This window comes from Epargyreus clarus, unplaced genomic scaffold (assembly GCF_041222505.1).
Source record: "Epargyreus clarus isolate Ecla_fem2 unplaced genomic scaffold, WU_Ecla_fem_2.2 ptg000025l, whole genome shotgun sequence".
Lineage (NCBI taxonomy): Eukaryota > Metazoa > Arthropoda > Insecta > Lepidoptera > Hesperiidae > Epargyreus > Epargyreus clarus.
The window spans coordinates 3,865,001-3,875,000 of NW_027332232.1; the positions used below are offsets into that span (position 1 = coordinate 3,865,001).

At 52.2% G+C, this 10,000-nt stretch overlaps 2 non-coding genes and 1 pseudogene across 2 annotated transcripts; all 3 read right to left on the bottom strand.

Annotated features, from left to right (window-relative positions):
* Positions 1-4,686, bottom strand: part of LOC140752871 (uncharacterized) — a 7,840-nt pseudogene extending 3,154 nt beyond the window's left edge.
* Positions 4,687-5,118: 432 nt separating this feature from the next.
* Positions 5,119-5,275, bottom strand: LOC140752885 (5.8S ribosomal RNA). Its single transcript, XR_012103485.1, has one exon. It is a non-coding gene; the product is annotated as a 5.8S ribosomal RNA (ribosomal RNA).
* A 471-nt stretch (positions 5,276-5,746) lies between these two features.
* On the bottom strand, positions 5,747-7,649 carry LOC140752903 (small subunit ribosomal RNA). Its single transcript, XR_012103502.1, has one exon. It is a non-coding gene; the product is annotated as a small subunit ribosomal RNA (ribosomal RNA).
* Between the last annotated feature and the right edge of the window lie 2,351 nt (positions 7,650-10,000).

A 10,000-nucleotide genomic window follows, 5' to 3' on the forward strand; every position in this document is an offset into this window, starting at 1 on the left:
CTCAGGACGCTGACAAGCGCCGCATGCGACACTGTGTCGAACGCCTTCGCGAAGTCGAGCACTGCGATGTGACACTCCCGCAATTTCTTCCTGCAGTCCCCCAGCACAGCGTCCAGCACAGCCGAATTCTCGAGTGTGCCGTCGGCGCGAACGAATCCGCGCTGTCGTGCATCCGGGGGGCAACAAGCCTCCAGCCTTCGCGCCAGGAGAGCATGCATATGCCGAAGTGGTACCGACGCGATGGAAATCGGACGGTAGTCACCCGGCCCAGCCGGCTCATCCCTTTTCGGCACAAAGACCGTTCGGCATTGCCGCAGTGGCAAAGGAATCTCGCCTTTACTCATCCAGGAGTTGAATATTTCCGCCTGAGTTTTTGCTGGAACTGTACGCCAGTCCTCCGGACGTATACCGTCCGGCCCTGGCGCCGATCTCAGGTCGATCTTGGCCTCCTTCACCTCCTCTTCCGAGAAGGGAGACCACAGCTTCGTCATCGCCAGACGATCCAGTGTACCCCCGTGCTGCCCGTCGCGCCTTACGGCCCTCAGGGCTTCCGGTGTGGGCCCCGAGGCGTCCGACACCTTCTCTAGAATCGGTCGCCAAAAGGCTTCCAACTCGTCGAGTCGGTGCCGGACACCCCGACACTGTCCATCCAGGACTTCAGCTGCTGCGCGACCCGGATACTTCCGGAACAGCTCCTGCACCCTGGCGTACTCCATTCTCCTCCTCCGTTTGGATGTCATCTTGACTTCCGTGTCCTTTCGTGTAAATCCAAGGGTTTTACGCCTTCTAGACGTCACGGATCCCCGCGTCATCCGCTCTGTCGCCCTCGCAAGGAGGTCTTCGACTACGGAAACACAGGTAGACCGAACATCTAGCCGCTGGTCAGCTACTAGCAGCGCATCTTCGGGGCCGCTCATTGGCCGGACTTCGGCAACCACCTCTTCCGGAGGTCCCTCAGCTACATCTTCATCGACCTGCTCCGTTCTATTTCTCTCTGGTGTGGGAGGTGAACCCATAAGGAGTTTAGCGACCATTTCTTTGTATTTCTCCTTCCTCCTCACACCTTTAATAGCCTCCAAAGTGCGTCCCAAATTGGGCAAGGCTTTTGTTAGGTCGATGTTGATGTTGCCGGATCCCTCCCGAGTGAGGCGGGCCTCAGTACTCGCCAAGAGCTCCAGCTCCTCGTCGCGCCACCTTCGCTTCACCTGCGGAGGCGCGGATTTCGCGTTAGCCATTACAGGGTGGGCACGTCGAACGTGAACTCCCAACCCCGTCTTAGTGGCGAAGGATCGCCCACATCCGTCACATCCATAACCGGACGACATCCCAGGGCCATCAGAGACCCCGGGCTGAACGCCCGGAAGAGAATTGGCAACCCGTCCCGGCTCCTGTGGAAGACCGAGAGATTGCCTTATTTCTTTAAGGTTTCTGGGTGCAATTTCTCATACCTCCTTGCGGCGGGCAGCAAACCCACCGCTGAGGTTCGCCCTCTGCTTTCATTACGCCCCATCCGAAGATAGCAAATAGGCTTGGTATCGTAAACGATACCCTACGGGGCTACTCAAGGACCTCCCCCTGAGTTTCACCTAGGTCACGTCCCAGATCGTAAGGACGCTGCACACCACAAGGGGACCTAGGGACAAGCCTGATTGCGTTCGCCGCAGCAGACCACTCAGATCCGCCACCGCGACCGCAACGGAAACGTGCAATCTCCACAAGAGGAAGCATCCTGGAGAACTAAAATAGCGCTTTCAGATGCAACCCCCCCCCCCCCTTGTTAGCTTTGGCAGCGGCGCCGCGTGCAGGCCAAGGGTAGGAGTTGAGCCCAGCTCAACGAAGGCTCCATTGACAGTTTTTGGTCGAGTGTTTGGCAACAATTTCTCACTCTTTTATGCCAGAGAACGAATTGTTCGTGTCTTGTCCAGCTACCAGAAACTGTGAGCAACTGATCGTGCTCCGACCGTTAGGCCCGGCCACAAGGACCGTTAAGAGAGTCATAGTTACTCCCGCCGTTTACCCGCGCTTGCTTGAATTTCTTCACGTTGACATTCAGAGCACTGGGCAGAAATCACATTGCGTCAACACCCGCGAGGGCCATCGCAATGCTTTGTTTTAATTAGACAGTCGGATTCCCCTTGTCCGTGCCAGTTCTGAGCTGACCGTTGAACGGCGGTCGTACAGAACCGCGCCGATCGAGCACGAGACTAAATAGACGCGGCCTTACGGCTAGGAAGATCCGCGGAAGGCCGGAACGCGGGTCCGGATTCCGCCCGCACGCCCCGAGAGACGTGCAAGCTTCGACCAGGCCCGGCACAGGCCGCATCCGCTTCCCGTCCAAACCCGACACGCCCCGGTCCTCAGAGCCAATCCTTATTCCGAAGTTACGGATCCAATTTGCCGACTTCCCTTACCTACATTATTCTATCGACTAGAGGCTCTTCACCTTGGAGACCTGCTGCGGATATGGGTACGAACCGGCGCGACATCTCCACGTACATCCCTCACCTGAATTTTCAAGGTCCGCAGAGAGTATCCGGACACCGCCGCAAATGCGGTGCTCTTCGCGTTCCGAACCATATCTCCCTTCTATAGGATTCCATGGAACTCGAACGCTCAGGCAGAAAAGAAAACTCTTCCCGGACCCCTCGGCGGCGTCTTCAGGCCACTTTGGGTTACCCCGTCGAACACTCGCTTTGAAACGAGGGAACGATTGTTGAAACGGTTCCGCTGCCGGGTTCCGGAATAGGAACCGGATTCCCTTTCGCTCAAAGGGCGTTATTTATATATTATAATGAAATAATAACAAACACGCCACATCGACATAAGATCTCTCCTTGAGCTTAGGATCGACTGACTCGCGAGCAACTACTGTTCACGCGAAACCCTTCTCCACGTCAGTCCTCCAGGGCCTCGCTGGAGTATTTGCTACTACCACCAAGATCTGCACCGACGGCGGCTCCAGGCGGGCTCACGCCCAGACCCTTCTGCGCTCACCGCCGCGCACGTCCTACTCGTTACGGCATAATGACGTCATCCGATTAAAGACTACGCACTTGCCCGTAACGGTAGTGTATAGGCAAAACGCTTCAGCGCCATCCATTTTCAGGGCTGGTTGCTTCGGCAGGTGAGTCGTTGCACACTCCTTAGCGGATTCCGACTTCCATGGCCACCGTCCTGCTGTCATGAGCGACCAACGCCTTTCATGGTGTCCCATGAGCGTTTTTTAGGCGCCTTAACACTACGTTTGGTTCATCCCACAGCGCCAGTTCTGCTTACCAAAATTGGCCCACTTGGCACCGTCATCAGATCTTCGGCTTCATCGTTCGAGTAAGCCGAAGTTCTCACCCATTTAAAGTTTGAGAATAGGTTGAGGTCGTTTCGGCCCCAATGCCTCTAATCATTCGCTTTACCGGATGAGACTGTCCAAATCGACGCCAGCTATCCTGAGGGAAACTTCGGACGGAACCAGCTACTAGATGGTTCGATTAGTCTTTCGCCCCTATACCCAGTTCCGACGATCGATTTGCACGTCAGAATCGCTACGGTCCTCCATCAGGGTTTCCCCTGACTTCGACCTGACCAGGCATAGTTCACCATCTTTCGGGTCCCAGCATCTGTGCTCAGAGCGCGCCTGCATTCACGGATTGGAAACGAGACGCCTCGGGAGTGCGAGAGATCGATCAAGACCGACGCTCCATCCTCCCTGAGCGCGCGACAAGCGCACGCCTTCACTTTCGTTGCGCCTTTCAGTTTTATGTATAGTCTCAATGACTAGCACACATGCTAGACTCCTTGGTCCGTGTTTCAAGACGGGTCCTGCGAGTGCCCGAAACTGAATCATCGCTGACAGAGACGCGCACTGTCCGAGACAGCACGGCTGCGACAACAGACGCGCCGCACCAACGTCCGCACACGGGCAGGACGTCGATGACGACGTTATCTTGCGTCGGGCCGGACGCGCGTTAACGCGTGCGCGATTCGTACAATGTTTGAATACCGTCCGGTACAGCCGGCCGGCGAACGCCACCGTCCAACCGTCCGTCTTGCGTTGGACGACTGGACTCCGGGACGAAGCTTAGGCCGACTCCGAACGGGTCGCGATGTATTACTAAGAGAGAAGTGCACGCCGTCCGCGGACGTCGACGTGCGCGACCCGTGTCGCACGATCGAAACCGACGACATCGAGGCGCGCGCACGTACGCCGCGGAATGACGATGAATCTCTCCGTTCGTTCATTCGAGTTTCGCAGGTTTACCCCTGAACGGTTTCACGTACTCTTGAACTCTCTCTTCAAAGTTCTTTTCAACTTTCCCTCACGGTACTTGTTCGCTATCGGTCTCGCGGTAATATTTAGCCTTAGATGGAGTTTACCACCCACTTAGGGCTGCACTCTCAAGCAACCCGACTCTGAGGAGAGTCCCTCTCGCGGACGCGCTCCGTCGCTACGGGCCTGGCACCCTCTACGGGAAAACGGCCCCGTTCAAGACGAACTTGGACAGGAGTGACGACCGCGAGAAAACGGAACCTCCCGAACACCACATCTCCCGCGACCGGTACGACCGCGGGATTCAGTGCTGGGCTATTTCCTGTTCGCTCGCCGCTACTAAGGAAATCCTTGTTAGTTTCTTTTCCTCCGCTTACTAATATGCTTAAATTCGGCGGGTGATCCTCCCTGATCTGAGGCCAACGATAAAAAATGGAGGCAGACGCGATATCCGTCAGCGATACGACGCCGTACGTACGCCGTGCGCGCGACAAACGCGCGACAGCGACGACGGCGTCGAAACGCACTTCGGACGTCGAGTCCGCCTACGACGCGCCGAAAAGCGCGCGTCGCTAACGCGTCGCGGCGCACACGCGGAGGCACACCCCGTCGGCCTTTCAGCTCGCCCTCTTAGCGCTCAACACGCACGCAGCGCATATCGCACACCGAAGGGTCGCATAGAGCTTTCCGGGTGGGCTCCGGGCGCGCTTTGAACGACGCAAAGCGTACGCGCAATTTTGCACGCGATAAACAATTTTTAAACGGACCGACGCGACTCGCCGTGGCGCACCGCGCGGAACCGTCAAGTGTTCAAACGGTGCGAATGAACAGTGTGATATTTGTTTTTATACAGCCGGCCCTCAGACAGGAGTGGTCCTGGATGTTTCTCCACGGACCGCAATGTGCGTTCGAAATGTCGATGTTCAAATGTGTCCTGCAGTTCACACTATGACGCGCAGTTAACTGCGTTCTTCATCGACCCGCGAGCCAAGTGATCCACCGTCCAGGGTAATTGTTTCGCATATATCTAATTAAAGATAATGCAATACCATTTTTGTGCGTTCAACGTTTGTCACATGCACGTTCGAATGAATGTGCATTAAAGTGGTTACCTTTTCAGAACGCGCGCGGCGAGCTAACGCCTTAGCGCGACTCCAAAAAACCGCTATCGGTACACGCGCGCGCTCACGCTGCGCACTCCACGTTGTCACGGACTCGGGGCGCGGATTTTTACCTTTCTGCGTCCGAGACGGCGGGAACGCGCGACGCCAGCGACGACGTACGACCTTGTCGCAACGGAGGACACAATCGCCCGAGCGCTACGACTGTACGATACGCCATCGCCGACATCGGTGAGCACGGCGGATCCGTCCATCCATCCATCCATCCATAATATGGACGGACGGACGGACGGACGGTCGGATGGGTATGTTGTGGATTAATGTCTGCGTATTACGAGCGCGAACGCGTCGTGACACACGTTAATGATCCTTCCGCAGGTTCCCCTACGGAAACCTTGTTACGACTTTTACTTCCTCTAAATGATCAAGTTTGGTCAACTTCCCAGCAACGCCGACGGCCGCGAAGCCACCGCGTGTCGGTCCGAAGACCTCACTAAATCATTCAATCGGTAGTAGCGACGGGCGGTGTGTACAAAGGGCAGGGACGTAATCAACGCGAGCTTATGACTCGCGCTTACTAGGAATTCCTCGTTTATGGGGGATAATTGCAAACCCCAATCCCCAGCACGAAGGAGTTTCAACGGGTTGCCCGGGCCTCTAGGCCTGGGAGAACATGCTGATTCCTTCAGTGTAGCGCGCGTGCGGCCCAGGACATCTAAGGGCATCACAGACCTGTTATTGCTCAATCTCGTGTGGCTCGAAGCCGCCGGTCCCTCTAAGAAGAATTTTAATACGTCGCCAGTGAGTTGCACGACCGAAGTCGAGCACACCTAAATGGCGACGCCTATTTAGCAGGCTAGAGTCTCGTTCGTTACCGGAATTAACCAGACAAATCGCTCCACCAACTAAGAACGGCCATGCACCACCACCCACCGAATCAAGAAAGAGCTGTTAATCTGTCAATCCTTCCGGTGTCCGGGCCTGGTGAGATTTCCCGTGTTGAGTCAAATTAAGCCGCAGGCTCCACTCCTGGTGGTGCCCTTCCGTCAATTCCTTTAAGTTTCAGCTTTGCAACCATACTCCCCCCGGAGTCCAAAATCTTTGGTTTCCCGGAAGCTGCCCGCCGAGCCATTGTAGTAACGTCGGCGGATCGCTAGATGACATATTTACGGTTAGAACTAGGGCGGTATCTAATCGCCTTCGAACCTCTAACTTTCGTTCTTGATTGATGAAAACACCTTTGGCAAATGCTTTCGCTGATGTTCGTCTTGCGACGATCCAAGAATTTCACCTCTAACGTCGCAATACGAATGCCCCCAGTTATCCCTATTAATCATTACCTCGGAGTTCTGAAAACCAACAAAATAGAACCGAGATCATATTCTATTATTCCATGCACGAAATATTCAAGCAGCATTTTGAGCCCGCTTTGAGCACTCTAATTTGTTCAAAGTAAAATTGTCGGCCCATCTCGACACTCACTGAAGAGCACCGCGATAGGATTTTGATATTGAACCGGCGTTTTACCGCCGGCTCACCGACGATATGCTCCGCAAACGTGTCAGTATCACCGCGGATGCGGTGCACCGACAGCGCGGCGCACAAATGCAACTACGAGCTTTTTAACCGCAACAATTTTAGTATACGCTATTGGAGCTGGAATTACCGCGGCTGCTGGCACCAGACTTGCCCTCCAATTGTTCCTCGTTAAAATATTTAAAGTGTACTCATTCCGATTACGAGGCCTCGTAAGAGTCCCGTATCGTTATTTTTCGTCACTACCTCCCCGTGCCGGGAGTGGGTAATTTGCGCGCCTGCTGCCTTCCTTGGATGTGGTAGCCGTTTCTCAGGCTCCCTCTCCGGAATCGAACCCTGATTCCCCGTTACCCGTGACAACCATGGTAGTCGCAGAAACTACCATCGAAAGTTGATAAGGCAGACATTTGAAAGATGCGTCGCCGGTACTGGACCATGCGATCGGCAAAAGTTATCCAGATTCATCAAAATTAACGACTTCGGACGCGAGGCCCTCCGTCGATTGGTTTTGATCTAATAAAAGCACTCATCCCATCACTGGTCAGAGTTCTGATTGCATGTATTAGCTCTAGAATTACCACAGTTATCCAAGTAACTGAGTAAGATCTAAGGAACCAAAACTGATATATTGAGCCATTCGCGGTATCGCCTTAATACGGCTTGCACTGAGACATGCATGGCTTAATCTTTGAGACAAGCATATAACTACTGGCAGGATCAACCAGGGAGCTGACAGTCACTCGCGGACGAATGTAGCCGTCGTCGCTCGGACGAGAACACGACACATATCGACGCGGTCGCGGGCGCGTCCGCGTCGAATGATGTTTCGTTTTTGAACTCGTCGTACCTTTTAATATTGTACGCTCTTTGTTTTCGATGGTTCGTGCAGCGTCAACGGAGTATCTCATCCGATTGTCGCAACGATCCAACGAGAGAGTGTGCGCGCGATTTACTAATAGCGCAACTCCGAATTGGATGGTTCACGGCGAGACAATTTAAGATTCACGTTTCATTATTATCTTTTAACACAAACGCGAACACTGAAAACAGATTCAGCCCGGTGTTTGAGAGACGTCGTCCTTGGCGTTAATTTTTATAGCGCCTTATAGAGGACCGTCGCCATAGGCGACGTGCAATTCATTTGTAGGATCGATACGTGAACCGAGACGAGTTTAAACAATCGCATCGGTCGATCCGCACTGTTCAATAAAATGTTCAACGTTCGAAAAGTCCCACGGCGCAACGTGGAAGCGCGCGTTGTTGTGTTAATCGTGACATCGCGACGAATTTGTAAAGTTCGACACAAAATCCACTCGAAACACCACCAACACGAGAGTGCGCACACTACGCGTGAAACCATCGAACGAACTCTTGTATGCGGCATGCAGTCCGTTGTCGAAGTCGGTCAGTCTGTGTCAGCAGGCGGCAGTTATCCGCCGGCCCGTTCAGTCTCACCGCGCCGACAACGCACTACACGTCGCCCGCCCCATGTGTATGCGGCGCTCCTGTTATGACGCGTGGCAGACGGAGCGACAACATATGAACATATGAAAGTCCGTCGGTGGTTCGGGGTGTGGTGTGGGGTGACGATGGTTGCCGGTGGGGGTGGGCTAGCCCTGGGGGGTGCGGGGGAGAGTGGGGGGAGGGGGTTTGGGGGGGGGGGGGTGTAGGGGGGGGGGGTCACCGGTTGGGGTTCGTCGGCCGACTTTGCTGCTGCCGCTGCTGCGTCTACCGCGTTATTATTATTATTATTATTTCCTGTTTTGGTTTTTTTGATTTCCAAAAAAAAAAAATTTTTTTTTTTTTTTTAATTTTTTTTTTTCCCCTCTTGTCCATACACCTTTTTAACTTTATTTGCGTATCGTATTAGTCAGATCGTGACGTGACAGTTTGTGCGCTACTCTCAGTACAGAGTTAAATAATTTCTCAATATAATAGCATAATACAAGAGCCACCTTTGAAAAAATACATACGGTCTCACTTTTTTGAAATACGTTGAAAACATTGTAAATTATTAAAACAAAAGAGTATAATATGAATTAAACGGAGGTATATGTATGGGAATATGTTATTATTATTATTACATATAAAACATTGTCTAGTATTTTAGTTTAGAATAGGTTCGATTTAGAAATTGAAAAGTGATCTCGGAAAAGCAACGCGATCATTGAACGTAAGAAATATTAGCGAACCGGCGCACATGTCATCGTAATAAAAGATAATAAAAGAGAACGGTAGTTAGGTAGCAGTTGGCATTTGGCAGCAGTTGGTAGGAACGTGACGTAGTACGTGACGGGTAGGTAACACGCGTTAGTGGCCTGTATGGGGTAGTATATGGACGCTATATAATTGTGACGTTCGGTGTCGTCCGTCGGTCTGCGCGCGGTGGGTGTTGTACAAACCACGTGGCGGGGTGTTCGTGTATCGAAAGATAGACCCAACGGGCAACGTCAAACGCGGGGGGTGTTCGTGTATAGTGTCTTTTTAACTTTATTTGCGTATTTCTTTGTATTATTAGTCAGATCGTGACGTGACAGTTTGTGCGCTACTCTCAGTATAGAATTGAATAATTTCTCAATATAATAGCATAATACGTACGGAATCGAGGAACGATCTCACTTTTTTGAAATACGTTGAAAATATTGTGACTATATAAAACAAAAGAGTATAATATGAATTAAACGGAGGCATATGTATGGGAATATGTTATTATTATTTTTTATTTTTATTTATTTAACACATATAACATTGTCTATTATATTTGGTCAGAAGAGGTTCGATTTAGAAATTGAAAAGTGATCTCGGAGAAGCAACGCGATGGTTGAACGTAAGAAATATGAATATTGTGTACAAGTGTGGAGCGCATTATTAGCGTACCGGCGCACATGTGATCGTAATAAAAGATAATAAAAAAAAAAAAAAAAAAAAAAACAGACGGTAGTTAGGTAGGCAGCAGTTGGTAGGAACGTGACGTACGGGTAAGGTAGGTAACACGCGGTATGGGAGCGTGTATGAGCGTGAGCGTGTATGGGATAGTATATGGACGCTACATAATTGTGACTTTCGGTGTCGTCCGTCG